This window comes from Cyprinus carpio, chromosome B10, assembly GCF_018340385.1.
Source record: "Cyprinus carpio isolate SPL01 chromosome B10, ASM1834038v1, whole genome shotgun sequence".
Taxonomy (NCBI): Eukaryota; Metazoa; Chordata; class Actinopteri; order Cypriniformes; family Cyprinidae; genus Cyprinus; species Cyprinus carpio.
Window position 1 is genome coordinate 23,568,843 of NC_056606.1, and position 21,484 is coordinate 23,590,326.

Below are 21,484 nucleotides of genomic sequence, written 5' to 3' on the forward strand. Positions count from 1 at the left end.
TGTGTGCACTGAATTTATTTAATACATGAGTTGAACAATTTGAGCTGAAATAAATGAACATTCTAATTTATTGAGATGCACCTGTATATCGATTCGCTCAAATGAAACGATTAATTCAGGAATTATATTTAGTACATTGATAGACATAATTTGACCAATGTTGAGGTCTCCACGACGTGCTTCATACCACCACCACCAGTTCAAAAATTCACTTTTCTTTTTGACTACAGGAGATGTGTTTGATAAAGATGTATTTCTGATATTAGTTTGAGTTTCAGAGCAGGAATATGGTGATGTAGGGTGCATTGTAGCTTATATTATATTCTTTATTAAATAATAGCTTCTATAATTTTAGGATGTTTGAAAGGGCAATTTTAGATTAGGTTAATATTTATGATGTCTTCTGATAGTTTCCCCCCGCCTCTGTGAGGTTTATGTTTTTTTAATTAATTACTGTATGATATAGTTTGAGGTATAGTGTGGTTGTAGGTGTGTTTTTGATGAGGAGCTTGTATTGAGGTGTATTTCTCTGAGGCGTCAGTGGTTGGAGCCTGTGCGCCTCAACACACACACACACACACACACACACACACACACACACACACACACACACACACACACACACACACACTCTCTCTCTCTCTCTCTCTCTCTCTCTCTCTCTCTGAAGGAAAGAAACCCAGCTTCTTCCTTGAGTTGGTCAGAAGGAGTCCGTTTAATCCCGCGTCGAGTAATTCATCGCCAGATGTTTCTCTGTGCAGCGGACGCTCTCGAGCAGCTCGGGACGCTTTCTGACGGACTTTAGAGGATCGGGAATGAAGGTGAGCGTTTGAACGCCGGTCTGACGCGTTCGCGGAGGTTTTAGGGTTTAGTTCGCCGTGTTTATCGATAAACTCGCCGTGGGTCTGTGATCCGCGAGCAGATCTGGGGTGTTTCGCGAGCGTTTGTCGGACTCGCGCTCATGTTTGCGAAAGTTTGTTGTTTTCTCGTGAATCTCGCGGCAGTGTCTCAGGATCAGTCTCTCAAGCAGCTGTCAGCGCTTAGTGTTAGTGGCACTAGTTTAAGTCTGTTGTGATGAACGGAAAACATCAGTCGAGTAAGATTCAGCTCGTGCACTCTGCAGCACTAAACCAGTCTTCAGTCTCTGGGGTATATTTGTAGCAATAGACAACAATACATTGTATGAGTCAAAATTATACATTTCTCTTTTATGCCAAAAACCAATAGGATATTAAGTAAAGATCATGTTCCATGAAGATGTTTGTAAATGTCTATACCGCAAATATATCAAAACTTAATTTTATGCATGGCTAAGAACTTCATTCGGACACCTTTAAAGGCGATTTTTCTCAATATTTCCAGATTGTTAAATAGTTGTATCTCAGCCAAATATTGTCCCATACATCAATGGAAAGCTTAAATATCAATTCAAAAACTGATACTTATGACTGGTTTTGTGGTCCATGTTTTAATCTGTGTTGGGTTTTGTGTCAGTTTATTCTTGAATGAGCTACTTTTAGATTTTCAAGCGTGCGTATTTTGATTAGTAATGAAAGCAAACACATCAAGCTCTCGTTGTTTATTTTAGCAACTATTGGAAGTTTTTTTTGACACGTTGATGAATTGCGATTTGATTAGGGATGATTCCTGAAGCCGCTTTACTGGTTGTTTCTATATTAAACAATATTGCATAACTCCCATGAATATGATTTATTGCTCCTCATCAAGGTCTTACGAAATATTCTGTTTGACTGTTCTTAGATGTTGAGAGATCTGAACGTCATAAATCCATAAGGAGCTTCATTCATCTGCAGACTGAGGTAAGACAAATGGTCAAAGACTAAATGTGTTTTTCGGTGGCTGATGTTTTCATTTTGCCTTTGATTCCCCCAATATTGAATCTTTGGTTAAGTTTTGCTTGTTTAATGGCTGAAATAATTGTGATTGTTGTGAATACAGCTGAAGGGTGAACACAATAAGTAAGTTTTTAAAGCTGAAATGTGTCATTAAACTGAACTATAAAAATTATAATGACTGTTATCAAACTGTTTCCCCAAACAATCCCCTCGCCTGCCATTGGTCAGTCACGCAGGTAGCCCCGCCCCCGAACTCACGTCATTGTTCGAGTCAGAAAAAAAAACAATGTTTTTGATCAAATCAATGTTTTTGAAAGCGTTTTAAAAGTTTTTAAAGAAATGCTGGTCAATGATTAATCTCATCCAAAATAAAAGTTTTTGTGTACATAATATACATGTGTACTGTTTATATTGATGTTGTATGTATAAATATGCACGTGCATGTATATATTTAAGAAAAAGGATGTGTTTATATATTTAATCTGTATATAATAAAAATTATATGAATTTTAATATATACATGTTAATACATGTAAACAAAATATATACTGTATGTGTGTGTCTTAACATAATAAATATACACAGAACACACACATATTATATAAACAAAAACTTTTATTTTGGATTCAACCAATCGTTGCCCAGCACTACTTTAAAGTGTGATTTGGGATGTGAAAAAATATTTTAGCATTTAAAAATGTTCATTTATACTCTGTATTTTACACAGAGCTCAGATAAAGTTCATGACATCTTTGGGTTCAGGGCTTGTGTTGGGAGTACTAGTTTATTTACTGGAGTACTAGTTTGTTTACTTACTGAATGCTCTGCAGTATGTACTTTTACTGTATGCATTGATAAACAGAGGTGCATAAAACTTGTGAGAGCTGTGAGCAGCTGATGAAGTGAAGAGCACAGATTCATCATCCTCGTCCTCGGATCTGATCTGACCTCGTGGTTTTTGGCCGTCCAGTGAATCGGTCTTTAATCGTAGCGTGTGTGTTGTGATATCTGTGAGTATCGTGTGTCTGATAAGCGGTTCTTTGGGAGCGTGTCAGCGGCTACAGGAGTCATTTATACTGCGGCGTAATGAGAGAAAGCCATTACAGGCCTGATGTGTGTTTTGGGTGGGATTTCTAAAAGCCTGCGTGTGGGAAAGTGCTCATTTTGTCTGTGTGGTCTGGCGGCTGTAGGCTTGTTTGAATTAAACCCAGTGGGCCGGCGCTGTTTTACTGCTTTTATTTCACCGAGGCATCATTCGGTGTGAAAACGTGCCACGAAGCCACGCTCTGTTGGATCTTCATTGGGCTGATGATGTCACGTCACGGTCACTTGAGGTTGATCATTATGGGTTTAAAAGATCTAATATTAAAAAAACAGGTGGGCAATATAAAGATGATATTTATCTCAAACTATGCTCAGAATGTAGGGGTGCACTGTTTGAGGGATAATTGCACTTTTTTTTTTTTTTTTTTTTTTTTTTTGCTATAAATTGTGATTGATTTAAAATGTCTGTCTCTTTTTTTTATGCTGTCTTTTTTTTCACAATTTGGCCAACTTTTTGTGATTTATATAAGAATGACTATAAACAAGTAATAATTATATGATATAATAATTATATTAAAAAGTGATAATTTTAAACTAATAAATGATAATAACAATAATAATGATTGATTATTTATATTTAAAAAATTGGAACAAAATTAAATAATTTACATTTAAACTTAATTTATTGGTTTACTATAATTAATTTTTTATTGATTTTTTTAAAAACCTTTTTTTTTAATGGTTTCAGTGCTTAATCGTAGGGCTGCACAATTTGTCCAACATTTTTGTGATTTATATGTGACTACATAATAATATTAATTATTATATAAAAAGTATGAATAAATATTAATATTAATTATTTTATTATTATTCAAATATTATACAATAAAAATGTTTTAAACTTAATTTTTTTGATTGTATCTTTTTTTGTATAAAATACATTTTATAATTGTTTAATTTATTCATATTAATTAATTTTAATTTTATTTTAATATTACATTTCAATTTAGATGCTGAATGTAAATGAACACTTGTTTACATTTATGGAAATAAATATTTACAATATTTAAATATTATTTTAATACCCAAAATATTAAAAATATGTGCATTATTTATTAAGAATAATATTGAAACACTTAGGAAAGTGGAACGATGTCTTCAGTTAGTCAGCTGAAGGTGTGCAGTTATGACTGATGAGGAAAATCTCAGTTGTATTGTGTATTGTCTGATTGGTTTGCATGAGCAGTTTAACACTAACTGGCCATCCGTCTTCAGTGTGGCGTGATTTGCAGCGGTGACATGTGTTTGTTCCTGTAGTGTCTTATCTCATTAAAGCCGTCAGTTTTGTTTCCCAACATCTCTCAGACGTTTAATGTGGATATTGTGTGTGTGGACGCCGCCGAACACTGCGCCTTTGTGCTCTGAATCTGCATACCCCAAGGGCTTCTGGGAGAATTCATCAAGCTTCTGATGTTCCTGGAGAACGGAGGCGTGTGAGATTCCTTCATCAAGGTGAATTTCCAGCCTGGAGCTGCAGAGGCCAGAGTTTAGAGTCTGAATAATGAGCCCAGATCGTTCTCAGAAACATGATGTGAACACTTAGGTCTGCTTTATGTCATTTACACATAAGGATGGCATAAAAATTTGGCATAATGTGAAAATACAGCACAAAAATTATTTTACTTACTTATTATTTCATACACTACCAGTCCAAAGTTTTTGAACAGTTAGATTTTTTTTTTAAGAATTCTCTTCTGCTCACCAACCCAAAATATTTCACAATATTACTGCTTTTGCTGTTTTTATATACAGTAAAAGCAGTAATATTGTGAAATATTATTACAATTTAAAACAGCTGTTTTCTATGTGAATATCTGTTAAAGTGTAATTTATTTCTGTGATGTGCAGCTGTATTTTCAGCATCATTACTCCAGTCTTCAGTATCACATGATCTTCAGAAATCATTCTAATATGATGATTTACTGCTCAAGAAACATTTATGATTATTATTATTATTAATAATATGATAAATATTTAAAACAGTTTTTTTTCAGGATTCTTTAATCATTAAAAAGTTCCAAAGATCAGCATTTATCTGGGGGTTAATACTTTTATGCAAGGATGCTTTAAATTGATCAAAAGTGATGATAAAGACATTTATAATGTTTCAGAATATTTCTATTTAAGTTCTTATGAATTGTTCTCTATTCATCAAAGAAACCTGAAAAAAACCTACATTGGGGAAAATATGTATTTGATCCCCTGCTGATTTAGTAAGTTTGCCCTCTTACAAAGAAATGAAGGGTCTGTTATTTTTATGGTAGGCTTATTTATATAGAGAGACAGAATATTAACCAAAAAATCCAGAAATATAAATATAATATAAAGGTTAGAAAATCACCAGGTTTGCACACATCACTCCTCTTTACAGATCCTCTCGAAATCCTTAAATCCCTAAAAAATATTTCTGCTGTATTTTGGATCAGATAAATGCAGGCATGTTGAGCAGGAGAGAATTCTTTAAAAAAGATGAAAAATCTTACTGTTCAAAAACTTTTGACTCGTTTTGTATATGTCTTCATTTTATTGAATTTTCAACATAAATCACTATATTGTGAGTTATATTAGCACGAGTATGAACCGAGTATTGTGTGTGTATTTGTTGTGGCTCAGGGTCGCAGCTGCGCGTCTGTCTGCAGTCTGAGCTGCATTAGCCGACCTTTGACCCCGCCTTCCGCTGGTGTAATTGCAGGAAGTGGGCGTGGCCAACGAGAGCAGGGGATTGTGGGTAAGCATTAATGAGCACAGGGGCGGCAGTGTTGCTGAAGGAGAGAACAGAAGTTATTTATTTAGCCATTATTTGAAATTTATGCTAGTGTTTTCTGCATGATTCATAACTAAATGTTATATTTTAAAAGTAAATTATTTATTATTATTATTATTCAATAATAATCTAATAATATTAAATAAAATATTTAATATATGTATAATGTTTTTTAGAAATATTTAATAATAAAAATAAAAATTAATATTTAAAAATAAATTTAATAAAACAAAACCGTTTATTATTAGAAGTAATATTAGTATTATTATGTAATATTATTTTATAATATATAAAAATATTGAATATAAATATTTTATATTTTATAAATATTTAATAGCATTTTTTTATGTAATAATATTTAATTATAAAATGAAAATGTTATTTTTTATTAACCAATATACTACCTGAAAATAAGCAACAATATTGGCCTATTTACAAACTTTAATTCTTTATAATAACTCGTCATTTATTCTGAAAGTCAATAGAATCAATTGTTATTTCTATCAGCTCGTGTTTTTCCCGTAAACACATGAAGTGTCGCATGTGAAAGGAATAAAACCCGACTCATCTCAGATCTCTCCGAGGCTCTGAAGATGAAAGCCAGTGAACTTTGTCACAGATGATTTGAATTATCTCATCAACATGTCACACGCTGCAAACTTGTCTGACTTTTGACTCGCTGACTGCGACCGGCGGGAGATTTATGGCGCTGCATCTTTGATTTCCCACCGAAACAATTCGGAGCCCTGCACTAATGCGTCCCGATGCATGCCATCCGTCCATCCATCTTTTGTTGATCTCCAGCTCTTCATGAAGAGCCGTTCTGTTCTCAGCAAGCGTTTTAAAGACTGCCGGTAAGAGTGCGCGTGAATCACTCAGAGTGTCAAACGCTCCATTAATCCCCAGCACAGATGCATTATGGGTGGTGGGTTTAGAGAGAATGGCATGACGCTGCTCTTCGGGGATTCGGAGAGAAGACTGGAGCCTGCACTCTTAAAAATAAAGGTGCTTAAAAGCTTCTTCACAGCGATGCCAAAGAAGAACCATTTTTGGTTCCACAAAGAAGCATTCAGTCAAAGAAGCATCTCTTTCTTACCATTTTATAATCTGAAGAACCTTCTTTCGCCACAAAGAAGCTTTTGTGAAACAGAAAGGTTCTTCAGATGTTAAAGGAACCATTTAGACAAAAAAAGGTTCTTCTATAGCATCGTGGAGCACCTTTATTTTTAAGAGTGTAGGGATGGGCGTATCCATCCTGAAGTATCGATATATCAGTACTGATGTGAGTATTGTATAGTACTGATGCGAGTATTTTAGTTATTATTAATCAAAACAACTGCAGTTTGATTAATATTAATTGAAATATAGGACAATAAAAACATGTTTTTTGAACGTTTTTAAAAACGGTGTTTTCTGTTTTTGCAAATGAACTCTTCAAATACACTGTAAAAAAAAAATGACTGTGAATTTAACGGTAAAAAAACTGTAAAAATGCTACAGTAAAAACCTGTTAAATGGTTAACGGTAAGCTCCCCTACTATATACAGTGAAAAACTGTATTGGACATTACATGTAATTTTACGGTAGTACACCGTTTTTGGAAGTGGAAAAGGAATGTATAATTTACAGTGAATAACCGTAAATTGTCATTCCCAGAATTCTCTGCATTACATTTCAAATTTGCAGTTTTTTTTCTCTTGTTGAAATAACTGTTTCTTCTTAGTTTTTTCTCATCAGTTGTGTACATTAGGGTTGTATGTTACATCTAATGTTGTTAAATGAATGTTTACTGCATTATTTCAGTTTTATGTGTGTTACCGTGAAGGTGATTAGTGTTTGTGTGAATGACTCTGTGCACTTCTATATATGTTAGTATTTAAAAGCTGCGTGTGATAGGCTTTGGTTCATCATGTGACTTTCCCATCAGCACCTGCTTTTGGTGGTTATCATTAGGGCCTTTCGTTTTATTTAATTAGGTTATCATTAGGGCCTTTCGTTTTATTTAATTAGGTTATCATTAGGGCCTTTTGTTTTAGTTACAAAGGTACAAAACAGATTTCAGTACTTCAGTAGGTTGGCGTATTAACATTATATCATTATATCAGCATATATTAACATTAAATACCGTAATAAAATTACGGTATTTAAATGTAAATTTAAGTTAAAACCTAAGATGTTGATGATTTAAATGTTTTTTCTACAACGTATAGATATTAAAGTGTGTTCTAAATGTTGTGCAAATGTTGCAAGGCAGAACCAATCAATCACAGAAAGCGTTCTCTCTCTTCTGACAGTGCATTCAAACAGGGCTGTGTTTCCCAAAAGCCCAAACCAATGCTTATCAGAGGACAGAAATACACGTTTGAGTGATTTCACAATAAACAAATTGAATTTGTAGCCTACATAGTTTGTGCAATTGCATTTCTTTAAACCGAACATTAAAAGTTCATATTAATCATGTTCTGCTCTGTAATGATAATATAAGTCATACACTGTCAGGATAAAAAGGTTGTATTTTATGCATGCAACAGCCCGTCACTAGCAGTCCCTGATGAAAATGAACCATCATTTTACTGAAGCGACCATAGTTCAACTATAGTATTTGTAGGTTTCCATGGTTACCACTACAGTAAGCATGTTTTACCCATGTATAAACAAAAATATAACCTAAGAAGTTGGCATTTTGAATGTTAAAATGCGTTTCAAATCTAAAGGTGTGGGTATCATTACCAATTTTACTCGTAGTAATACATTACAGATGAGTACAGATGGGATTTGTGAGGAATTGAACACTTCTGATTCCTTAATGACTCTGTTAATGATTCTTTTGGTTCTTTAGCAAGTGTTTGCAGTTGTTTCACGACTCCAGACGGTGTATGATTTAGTGCTGTCCAGTCTCTCGTCACAATCAGTTCAGTTTGCAAACTCACATGAAACATTGTTTTTAAATGCCGTTGTTGATTCACTAGTGTTGCAGTGTTTTAGTCCACTTTAGAAGAATGTAAACAGTCAAGGAAACATTTGTCATTACAGTCATACATCTCCAGTGTATTTTTTAGTTAAAAGAAGTAAGTTCTGAGTAGAGCTTGGCAATATAGCTAAAAAAAATCCTGATTTTTAGTAGGCTTTCAGCAATTTTTTTACATTTTTGTTTTACAACTATTATTGTGGCTAAAATGTTTAATAAAAGAAGTAAAATACAGTAAAAGTAGAGTTGTTATAAATATTTAACTATTTATTATTATTTCATATTATTTATGTTAAATTAAAACTGTATTATTTTAATAATACAAATAGTATGTAATAATAAATAAAAAATGTTAATACATAATTACATATTTAATTTAATTTAATCAAATTATTATTATTATTATTATTGTTGTTGTTGTTGTTTAATAATAATTTAAAAATAAATTAAATATTCTATATTTTATAAACAGGTAATAGTATTTTTTTATTCATTTTAAATATTAATAATATTTAATAAATAAAATGAACAAATTTATATAAATAACACAATTTAAAAATAATTTTATATTTAATATAAAGTAAATAATTTACTATTATTATGCAATATTCTTCAATAATAATTGAATATTAAATATTAATATTTATCATTTTATAAATACTTATTAATATTATTACATATAAAAATACTATTATGTAATTAATAATAACATATATTTAAAAGTTAAATATAATGGTTCATTTTTATAAACCAATATAGCAGTACATAAAAATAAGCATTTGTTTAAAAAAAACAATGAAAAAATGTCTCCCCAAGTCTTTGAACGTTTGAGTGATGATGCAACTGAATCACTGAACCAGACTCTTTGAACTGATTCATTAAAAAAGAGCATTTGAATCAAATTTAGTGACCGTTTGCTACTGAAGTTTGAATCAGATGCTATTAAACTATTATACTTTGTTCCGATTTAATGAGCAAATAAAAAACAAATTGCAGTATTTAAAAAGTGTCTTCATTTTTATATCACAAAATCTTTATGCTCGTATTGTGATTGTTCAATATGTTGCTCGGCCGATATGAACCGCTTCTTGTTTCACAACCCAAATAGAAACTGTAATAGATTATCCTCCAATAAAGAGATTTGTAAAAAAAAAAAAAAAATAGAAACTGTAATAGATTCACATTCGCAGGAAGTGCAGAAGACAAAACAGCAGAATATCATGATGGCTTTTCCATCTCGCTCGTCTGGGGTTTCTGGTTTCACAGTGGAGTTCAGGTATGTCTTTATGTGCCTCCCTCCCTCCATCCATCCATCATCCAAACACACGCACACGTTCCCTCATCCTCAGACAAAAGCTCCTGACAGGTTCCTGTGAAACCCAATCACTCTGCTGCTGTTGTTGTGACACAGGTCTGAGCTCCAGTCCGTCTGTCAGCAGATTAAAGCTTGTGCTTATTTTCAGTTCCACATGTAAAAGAAGTTCAGATGACCCACAAACACTCAATAATATAGTCAGTCATATGCAATAGATGAGCCTAGAAGTTGCTTTTTTGTAACAATGCAAGTGCTTTATCAGAACATCTGACTTATTCATGAATAAATGCATGAGATGAAACTGTTCAGTTTCTGTATCTGAATACTGTTAGACTTACCTGGAAAATGTAAAGCACCCTATCTTAGTTCTATTTATCTCTGCTTGTAATTTGTTTATTTTCTGTGCAGATTTACTCACCTACAAAATCACCCCAATCATTGATTATTTTTGTCCAAATAGAGCTATTCAAGTCATCTGGTGATTTTATTTTTTTACATATCGCAATATATATCGCAGAAAAACAAAATATCGCAATGCGATTTATTTTCCAATATCGTGCAGCATTAATATACTGTATATAGACATCAATATATTATTCTCTGTGATACTGGAATTCAGTCATAAAACGATGCCATTAAACAAATATTAAAAGTATACTGTTTGTACATTAATTTGAAGATTTATTTAATGTGAAATTATTGCAATATATATTTAAAAACTTTAATGTTGGGGGGATTAATAATGATTAATTTCAGATAAATTGTGTGATTAATTAATTGAATTTATTTTTAATCGATTGACAGCATTTATACTTATATAAAATACATTAATATCATTAATAATAATTAATAATAAAATGTAATACAATACAAATATAGTAGTAGTAGTATTTATAGTGTTTTTGTTGTATTTTATTTAATATAAAACAAATGTTAATAATATCATAATATATTTTTAAAAATCATACTATATATGTGTGTGCATTTGTTTATTTTTTAATACATATATATATATATATATATATATATATATATATATATATATATATAAAATAAATGCATAGGATTGTTTGAATCCGCATTTGAAAACGTTGCTTTGTGAATGTAAATGAGCAAATTATATCTTAAATATGAATTAAGTTATGGATTTCTGAATTGCTGACTTAACTAACTTCTGTAATGTGCCATTGTTCCCAATAAAATGGGAAGAAAAGATGTGACTTGATCCATCAGGGTTTGATTAGATCATGAAAATCCTCATTTGATGATGAAAGTTGTTACTTTGTGATGTCCAGTTATGGAAACCAACAGTTCAGCATTGGAACAGCATGCATGTAAATGTATTAGATTTAAATGCACGCATGAGGTGGTTGTCTTTCACAGCCGTAGTTTCTCAGGCTGAGTGTAAGCGGATGTTAGCGGCTCGATCCGCAGGTCTGGTGTCACAGAGGTGGCCATCTTGATCCACTTTCAGTAAAGCTCAGGGCAATTAAACCCCCTGTAGATGAGAGCGAGGACATTCAATCTGTGCAGCGCTGTCGGATGAGAAGAAAAGAGGTGGTGAATTACTTCAAGCTGCCGGCCGGTGCGATGTCCAGCGAACGGGAGAAGAGCAGAGCGGGCTCCCATTAACCAGAGAGATGGAAATCTAATTTCTCCAGCTCTGGGAAGCGTAATGTGATTGCTGGGAGAGGATCGGATGAGTCAGGATGTCTTGCATCATATATGGACTGAGGAAACTCTGAATGCAGGGTGAGAAAATCGAATTGTTCGGGGTCTTAATGTGTTCATTGAGTTTTCAAGAAATGAATCATGCCTGGAGGGACAGAAACTTTCATCTTTTCCCTTCAGTTCTTCAGTGAGGTCAGTGGGCACTTACTTTATCATAAGATGCTAAGATTTATTAATGTTTTGAATCAGTTTATATATATATATATATATATATATATATATCTATATATATATATATATTCATCTTCATGTTGTTTAAACTTTTAGTAATTTCTTTACATTTTTTTAAAGATAAATGTCTATATAGGTTTTATTTTTATATTTTCCATTTTTTTTTTATTTTAATTTTAAAGGTGTATTTCATTTTTAGTATTTTTAAAAATATCTATATATTTTCCATATTCATTTTAACGTATTTGTGATTTTTTTGTTTCTTTTGTCCTTTTTTTAAATACGTTTCTATATAGTTGTTATTATTTGTTTGTCAGTTTTAGTTGTTTTTGTACATGAAGTTAAACTCATTTTTTCTTGGCAACTAGCTGTAATAAAAAAAAAAAAATTTTCAGTTAACATTTATTTTATTTCAAGTAATGAAAATGTTTTTACGGTTCTAATTTTAGTTTAAAATTAGTAAAACTAATTCAATATAGTTTCTCATTTAAAAACATCTTGAAGAAAATCTGACCATCTGTACGAAGCATCACATGATCAAAAATCACAGACCAGAATCTGAAATCTATATTTTTTGTGATATTTTTATTTACTTTATGATTTTTATTTAATATTTTTCATTTTACAGTTTTTTTTCATTTTTAGTTTTTTTTTTCGTATAATATATTTGCTTGTGTAGTTTTAATTTTAGTTAAGTACATTAAGTTAAACTAAATAAAAATGATAGTTAAAAATTAAATTAAATGTAAAAAAATATTGATTTTATATATATATTTTTATAAATATAAAAAGATTTTAAATACTATTTATATGTAAAAAAAAAAAGTAAATATTTAAATATTTGTATTGTAAAAATGAAAAACATTTTTTTTTTCCCACAGTGTGATTATTGATTAATTTTATTGAATCCAATTAGGGTCCTGAACAGATCATACCCAGAATAATATATACAGTACAATACAAGGCTAAAAATGTTTTCGTTTGGTCTCACACTTTTTGTCCCGACTGTATGTTCCGGTTCATTTAGTGCAGAAGAGCGTGTTGTTTTCTTCACGTGAAGTCCTCTCAGATGGACTCGACGAGCGCTGAATAAACCAGAGACGGGGACCTATTGATCTTGATATCGATCCATTTACAGCAGAGCTCTCGCTCCATCAGGCCTGTGTACACACCCTTCCCTCTGAGATCCAGAGCAATTGATCAGCTCCACACTCGCATCAAAGCTAATGAAGTCATTATGCCTTCATATTCGCTTCATTATTTAGACTGGAGGAGTTTTGCATGTTTGCTTTGGGTTTAATCTTGCTTTTCTATGACCTAACCACGATCATTGCACTTTAAAAGGGGTTGTTTCGTGGTAAACGTGGTTTTACTGCCTTTTTCAAAAAAGCCATATAAACATACTGTAGCTTTAAGAACCCAGAACCCATATAGTCCACAAGAGAAAATAATAGTTGAATTTATAAAAAATGACCCCGTTCAAAAGTTTACATCCCCTTGACTCTTGATACTGTGTTGTTAGCTGAATGATCCACAGCTGTGTTTTTGTGTTTAGTGATAGTTGTTCATGAGTCTCTTGTTTGTTCTGAACAGACAACAGAACAGAGCCTGCTGTTCTTCAGAAAAATCCCTCAGCTCCCACAAATTATTTGGTTTTCCAGCATTTTTGTGCATTTAAACCCTTTCCAGAATGATTTTGAGATCCATCTTTTCACACTGAGGACAACTGAGGGACTCATATGCAACTATTACAGAAGGTTCAAACGCTCACTGATGCTCCAGAAGGAAAAACCATGAATTGGGGGTGATTTGAATTTGAAGATTGTTGATTGGTGTAAATTTGACTTATTTTGTCTTCTGAGAAACATGTAAGTATCTTCTGTAGCCTCTGAAAGGCAGTACTAAATGAAGAAAAAAAAAAAAAAAAAAAAAAGACGTTTAGGCGAAATAAGAAAAATGTACACCTCCATCCTGTTCAAAAGTTTTCACCCCCGGCTCTTAATGCATGGTTTTTCCTTCTGGAGCATCAGTGAGCGTTTGAACCTTCTGTAATAGTTGCATATGAGTCCCTCAGTCGTCCTCAGTGTGAAAAGATGGAACTCAAAATATTAATTATTAAATATTAATTATTCAGCAAAAGTAACTAAATATGCAATCATATTTAAATGTGGGTCCTATGTTAATGAGTTTATGGTTTTGATGTCGTAATCATTAGGATAGGAGAAGTTTCAAGTGCAAGAACTGGCTGTTTAGTTGTAAAGTTAAATGAAGTTACAACTGTTTGATGCATGAAACCTTATTTTATGAGTGTACTTCAGGGAGAAACTAAATGCTAGAGGAATATGGCCCATAGCAGGAGGGAGCATTATAGTATTTGGATGATATTTTGTGCTCTTGAGTCACACAGCGGCTCTGGTTTCTGTCAGACGTCTGTGTTTTATAAGCTTCCTCTGCGAGTGCAATCGAAGGGTCGTTCAGGGCATCGGCTCATGAATGATTTGGATGTTGCTCCGAGTTCTTCTGTTGAGGTAGAAAATCTTCATTTTTGGCTTAAATGGCTGAAATTTGTCACGTCTGCTAATGCATCGCCCACTTTTCATGATCCAAGTTGCATTAATGCAACTGAAATGTAACCAAAGTTGTGCATTTGCAATCTGAATTAAGAAAGATTATGATGTACAATATGAAAACAGACTTTTTTTTTGCATTTGAATAGCATGCATTTCATCATGCTTTTGAAAAACAAAAGCCGCAACCAATAGACTTTTTTATTTATTTTTTATTTTTTTATTTTGCATAAATACAGCATGATCAGACCGATTCACAAGCAAATGATTAATTTGAGCAGGTACTTTTGATGAATCAGACCAAAAAGACTCACAAGAACTAACAAGTTATCAGTTGAAACCAGCTTAACTAATTACATGTTTATGAAATACAGTTTAACGAATATCTCTGGTTGTTCTGTTTTATGGAGGCATTGAAGACTTTACATAAGATCTTTCTTGACGACGTTGGAGTTTTTGTGTTTTTGAGTTTAATTAGCATTCCTGAGCCATTAAGTAACGAGCGTGCTGCTACAGGACCTGCAATAAACAGCTGATTTGTGAGGATGTTTCTCGTCGAGGGAGCAGGTACTCTCTCTGAGCGTCTGCTGGAGAAACGCAGAACCTGAAGGAATGCCAAGAATCCCTGTGTTAAAGTTCACACTATATCTCCATCTGCGCCTGGATGGAGGGAAATGGAAGACAGCTGTGCGAGAGAGAGAGAGAGTGTGTGTACAGTATGTGATCTGATGTGTTGTGCATGATGACAGACATGAATCACATGATATTTGGCCCTTTTGAGATTATTGCCATTAGCCTGTAATAGGGCTGTACGATTTGAAAAAAAAAAAAAAAAAACTCCAGGTTTGCTGGGCTTGCTTGACTTCCAGTTGTTAGGATAACAAACAAACAAATAAAACCAACGATAAATAAATATTATTGCTGCAATGATAATTGTTTTAATAAATTATAATTTTTTAGTTAAAAATGAACTATTTTCAATAATAAAAATATTAATATTGTATTTTCACTGTAAAATAACAAATGTAGTATTTAAGAATTTTTTTTTACAGTAAAACTAAAATTACAATTTGCGATGGGGAAGCTCCAGGTTTGCTTGTTTGTTGGGGAAAAGCATGATTATATATTAGTATGACTAAAATAATAATATTGTTATTATTATCATTATAAGTAAAATGAGTTTTTTATTTATAAAATTGATAAAAATATTACTATTGTAATTTGTGTAAAATAAATCAAAAATTTTTTTTACAGTAAAATAATTACTGTAAAATTACTGCTTTGAGATGTTAACAAAATCTGGATCATGAGCTGCTCGTGTGTAAATGAACACAGTGTACTGCTTCACTCTGAAACAGGCAGTGCATGCATTTATTTGATTAAATCACAGCCTTTGTGACGTGATGATCACACAAAGCCATATCATGATTTGTATCATATTTTGATTAATTAGGCAGCCCTAGATTATAGTCTCATCCACTTGACAGACAAAGCTTCCCCAGAGCAACAACTCTACTGTTTTCAGTTTTGAAGGTCTTGTTGTGAGTATTTTTAGCAAGTGTTGTTAATAATCATGCATCTCATGGCAGCTGTTCCAGGACAGGTATGTTTTCGTTCGTCCCGTCGCATCCCGCAGGTGTTTGTGGAGCGATTGCTGCGTGGAGAGCTTTCAATGAAGCGTTAATGTGAGCTTTTAAGGGCTGAGTGTGTTTACTGAAGCTGTCAGAGGAACGTCCAGCCAACGCTCCTCTGGCTCCGATTCCTTCTGGCTTCAGACGCATCGCCTTTTTCCACTTTAAAAGAATCGTTCAGAGCCGAGCTGTGTTTCATTTGTTTTATGTATCAATCATAGAGAATATGGACCTTTCACATTTTCGAGTGTCTCAGCAGAAGTTGCATAGTTGGGTTAATGAGCATTGAAGGGGAGAGTTCCACAAATACATTTTTTTGCATTCCCATTTGCTCAAAAAGCAAAATTCCACAATAGTATTTTCACTACTGCATTAGAAACACCCTCTGCATTAGAATTTGATGCAAAGGTAATATAATACAAAGTATAGTGTTATAAATGTACACATTCAAAATATCTCAACACTCAGCGCTCTCTCTCAGCTTTTGTCTCATGTCAAACCTTACTCAAGGTCTGCACTCTGAAAATCTCTTTATTTTAGCAGAAGATAAAACCGTTTGTCATTTGTTTGTATCTCCTCGTAAAATAAAGAGATTTTTAAAGTAGGCTAGCGTTTGAAAAAATCTAAATATAAAAATCTTTCGGGGATCTACGATGCTGATGACACGTCATCACACAGTCTTGTGACAAGGGTCCATTGTGTCGCTGTTAGATTGCACTCTTTCTGGCGTTTCGGAGCTTCAGATGTGTTTGTAATAAAAGCCTGTGTGCTTCCTGTAAGCGGTTTTGACAGGGAGCGACTGTGAGGGGGAAAAAGGAAAAACGGATGATATTTGACTCTTTCATGCACACTTCATCCATCTTTTCAACATGTTTTCGATGAGAGGTTCAAATGCGTTTCACATGTGCTGCGCTGCGCTCATAGTCATCAAAACCTCCTCTGTTCCCTCCAGATTATCAGCTGAAGTTTCCATGTGATCTGCGTGTGCGTGCGTGATGGAAGCCACCTTTGCATATTTGCATAATGCAGATTGGATCATACGGACGCAGCTGCAGAAGTGCATGACTCGATGTGCCCTGATTAGATGTTTCCTGGAACACAGACCATTCCGTCTTAGAAACTGGTCACATTGACTGAACGGGAACTTTGGTTTGTTTTTGACAGGAATATTTTTAGGATTTCTTTTAAGAAAAATGATACTTTAATAGCATGTATAGTGTGTTCATGCACAGACTGGATGATGATGATGATGATCAGATCAGATCTCTGTGTGGAGCACTGGCTGTCGTCAGACACAAATCTCACTGGATTATTATAATTAATGTCAAAATGAGTGCTTGGAAATGTAAACTGATATTTCCTACTGACACACTACAGCAAAATATAGACATAACTGACTTAAAATCATTTTTTAGCTGCTGAAAATACTAGTATTCTAATAATTTTGGCCTCCACTGTGTGTGTGTGTGTGTGTGTATATATATATATATATTACATTACAATTTTAAATATTTTAGATTTTTTGTGTATGTAAAATATATATTATTTTTAATTAAATTAGTATTTTAAGTGTACTTAAATATTTTGGAGTTGTGTTTGTGTATAATATATATATATATATATATATATATATATATATATATATATTATTTTTAATTAAATTAGTATTTTAAGTGTACTTAAATATTTTGGAGTTGTGTTTGTGTATATATATATATATATATATATATATATATATATATATATATATATATATATATTTAATTGCATTAATTAACATTTTTTAAATATTTTAGAATTGTGTGTATGTGCATTTTATTATATTCTTAATTTAACTAGTTTCATAAAGGCAATTAATATAAACATATGTGCATATATTTGTTATATTATAAATAATAAATCATAAAAGGTTAATAAAAATAAATGTTAAATAAAAAGATAAAGAAAAAAATAAAATAATAGTAAAATATATATATATATATATATATAAAATAAAGTAGTCATATATTAATTAGTTTTTCACTTACTTTTTTTACAATTAATATTTAAACATATTTTCAGTTATTTTACTTAAGTTGAATGTTTTCACAAAACAATTAATATATTCATACAGTATTTTCCCCACTGCTTTTTTCACTAAATGAATTTGGAATAATGGAATGGAATGTTGAATTATTTTCACTTAAGTGCACCAATTTAATAAGAACCAGCAGTATATTTACCTGCGTATGTTTTTGATAAGACATTTAAACCATGAAAAACCTTATGAACATTTTTGAGCGATGTGCTCAGTAAGTCAGGTTTGAATTGATTCATTTGAACTGGCTCACAGAAATGATTTGAACAAACTGTTCGACTCTCTCCACAGTGACTCTCATTGAGCAGAGCTTGTTTTGGAGTGGCGGATGGAAAGTGTGCAGCTAGAAAGGTTCCCTTCTATCAAACGACATATTAATAGCCAAGCGACACACGGCGCAGGTTAAGCGATGCAGGAATGCCTGGCAGATTTCAGCACATATTGTTGGGATTAGGACGCTCGCCAAAACAAATCACCTCTGAGTTGGTGGGCAGTGTGTCCAGAGAGCGAGCGCCGGGTTCCTCAAAACAGGGTTCTGTGCCGCAGAAGTCGCTGTGAGATGTTCGTCTGACGTTCGCCGTCGTTTTCTGACTTTAATTTGTGCATCTTGGCTGTGGTTCATCTCGGACCGGTGGAGCAGCTGAATAAATACACAAATGAATCCATTTCAGTATCAAAACTCGCTTGCAGGCGATGGCCAAATAAAACACTGTCCCTCCGTGATGTGTTTGGCAGAGACGCAGCTTATCTTTTATCTTAAAGGAGTAGGGCAGTCAAAAAAGAGAAATCTGTCATCGTTTACTCGTGTCGTTTCCAACCTGTCAGTTTTGACCTAAAAGAGATGCAGAAAAAATTCTAAAAAACAAAATTAAAAGTTGCAAACGCTTTGAGAACGTTAAAATACACATCATTTACAGATTTAAGATATACATGTTTAGGTCATTTTTTCATGTATGGAGCACATTAGATGCCAAAACACTGTTTGTAAAATGACCTATGGAGATAAATTAGTATCAAAAAATATTCTCAAGTATATTTAGTTTTTTCCCATATCTCCATATCTTTTGGACTGAATTTGGTAAATATGCATGTCTATTGATAAACCATTGCAGCATGAAAAACTGATCACTTCTTTCAATATATATATGAGTAATATGTATGTTGTTTCGCTAGAAATAAATAGGTAGGTTTCATAAATTTGGACTCTTTTTAAGCAATCATAAGTTTAATTAAATTCTGTTTAATTCTCACTCTCTATATGCACTTCTAAAATTTGTAAAATGATATATTGAAATAATAGTTCTAATCCGTATTGAAAATAATTTATATATATATATATATATATATATATATATATAAATTATTTTTATATATATATATATATATATATATATATATATATATATAAATTATTTTCAATAATTATATTATACACGCACGCATGCACATACAATAATTTCAAAAAACTATTTTTCCATTTTTTTAATTAATATAAAAGGGATAACTGCAGTAATAACTCAACTTTGAAATCTTTTCAGCATGAACTGTTGTTGTTGTTTTTCTTGAAGACTTCTCTTGTGTTCCACACGAATGAAGGCATTAGAAATGAAGGCAGATGATGTCTCTTTAAGGCATGTGTATAGTGTTTGAGTCTCTGCTGAGGAGGGTTTGAAGCCCCATGGATATTTATAACGGCGCTGTAATCGCTGATTATTTTCCTGGAAGATGGTGTCACAGCGGCGTAAACAGAGATTGACCTCAGCGCTCGTCTGCAGCTTCACCGGATCACGCTGCGCTCATCTGTTTATTTCAAAGACTACCTCAGAGTTTATTTAAAAGGTGAACTGAGCAAGAATGCATGTCTAACCGATCCCAACGGGCTTCGTATTGTGTCGCTCTGCGCTGGATAGAGGCTAGACGGACTATTCTGAAGAAATGACTGTAAAATGTGAAGGTATTCATTCAGATTATTCACAGGCGTAACTCTGTATCTGCTCTCTGACACAAATCTCTGTTTACCAAGAACTGAGTTGAGTTTATCTAGATTTTTAATGCTTTTTAATAATAATAATACAGAATAATAATAATAATTATTATTATTGTTGTTGTTAATATTGTTATTATTTATGTATGAAGCATTTATTTAAATAATATATATATATTATTTTTTTTTGGTTTTTGTTATTCATATACATTATTCACAGTCTGAAACAAATCTCTGCATTGTTTTCCTGGATCTGGATTTTCTTAATAATCATAATAATAATAATTTATTCATTAATTTATACTACTTAATGGGGATGCTTTTAGAAATGTTTTATTCTGTTATTTATTGATTAAACATTTATGTTATTTTTTTATTTATTTTTTAATCAAACAGATTATTCAGAAGCATAACTTATTTAGTTAATATTTTTCTATAATGAATATATTTACTATTAAGAATGTTATAACTAATAAATATATAATTTTTATACAAATAAATATTTATAATTATTTATTCATAAAATGTTCTTTTATTTTATGTCTTCATACCATTATTTAGTTCTTCAGTGGAAGTGTTCATTTAACATCAGTCTGGTGCTTGAAGCACTTCACATGAAGCCAGCTGATCCGATTGGATCATGTGTTTATATGAAAGCTCATGTCAGCTCTGTTCATCCTCTGAATGGAGAGATATTGAGTAACATGTCTATTGGGTGGTCTGTGATCATGCCTGGTTTTACCCACCAATGCAAACATTTTTCAGAAAGTCTTGCGAGTTTTTCATAATAACATCGAGTGCCGAAGCAGGAAGTTGTTTTTAATAATAGCACTTTTTGAGCATCTCCTTTTCCACACGTTTGGCTTTTGTCAGCATGTGTGCGGCATGATGGATGTGTGTTAGTGTGAGGCCTGGCTTCTCGCTGTTCAGCCCCACGTTTCCTCGCAGACATCACCGGCGTCCAAGCAAAATCGTCTCCAACCGCTTCTGTCAGCCTCAAACCTCCCGCGCTTGCAAAACAAATTGGAGCTGGTGGTTTGAGAGCAGAAAATCTGCGAATGAGGACGGATACAGAGCGAGGCTGTGTAATAATGTTGGTCTGTACGAACAGCTGTTTCTGCCCTCTTCCACCTGCAGCCGTTTCTTACAGATCAGCTTCGATTAATGAGAGTTTTGTGCTTGAGCATTGGAGTTTAGACAGCAGGAAATTGGAGGATAAACTAGCCTGCTTTTGTTCCAGGGGTCCCGGTTTTTGCGGCTTTATTGGTTTCCTGAAGTGAACTGCGTCTCCTCCAGCCTTCACCTCAGTCTGTAGA

General features: G+C 32.8%; 1 protein-coding gene across 5 annotated transcripts in view; it reads left to right on the forward strand.

Annotated features, from left to right (window-relative positions):
• The first annotated feature begins 661 nt into the window (after positions 1-661).
• The window catches only part of bmpr1bb (bone morphogenetic protein receptor, type IBb), an 85,162-nt gene continuing 64,339 nt past the window's right edge, over positions 662-21,484 (forward strand). For 3 of the 5 annotated variants that reach the window (XM_042733315.1, XM_042733316.1, XM_042733317.1), the window contains exons 1-2: positions 662-821; positions 1,762-1,820. The gene's annotated coding sequence lies outside the window, so the exon portion shown is untranslated. Of the gene's footprint in view, positions 822-1,761; positions 1,821-19,775; positions 20,139-21,484 lie in introns of those variants that run through there. The other 2 variants (XM_042733319.1, XM_042733318.1) reach the window with 1 other exon arrangement.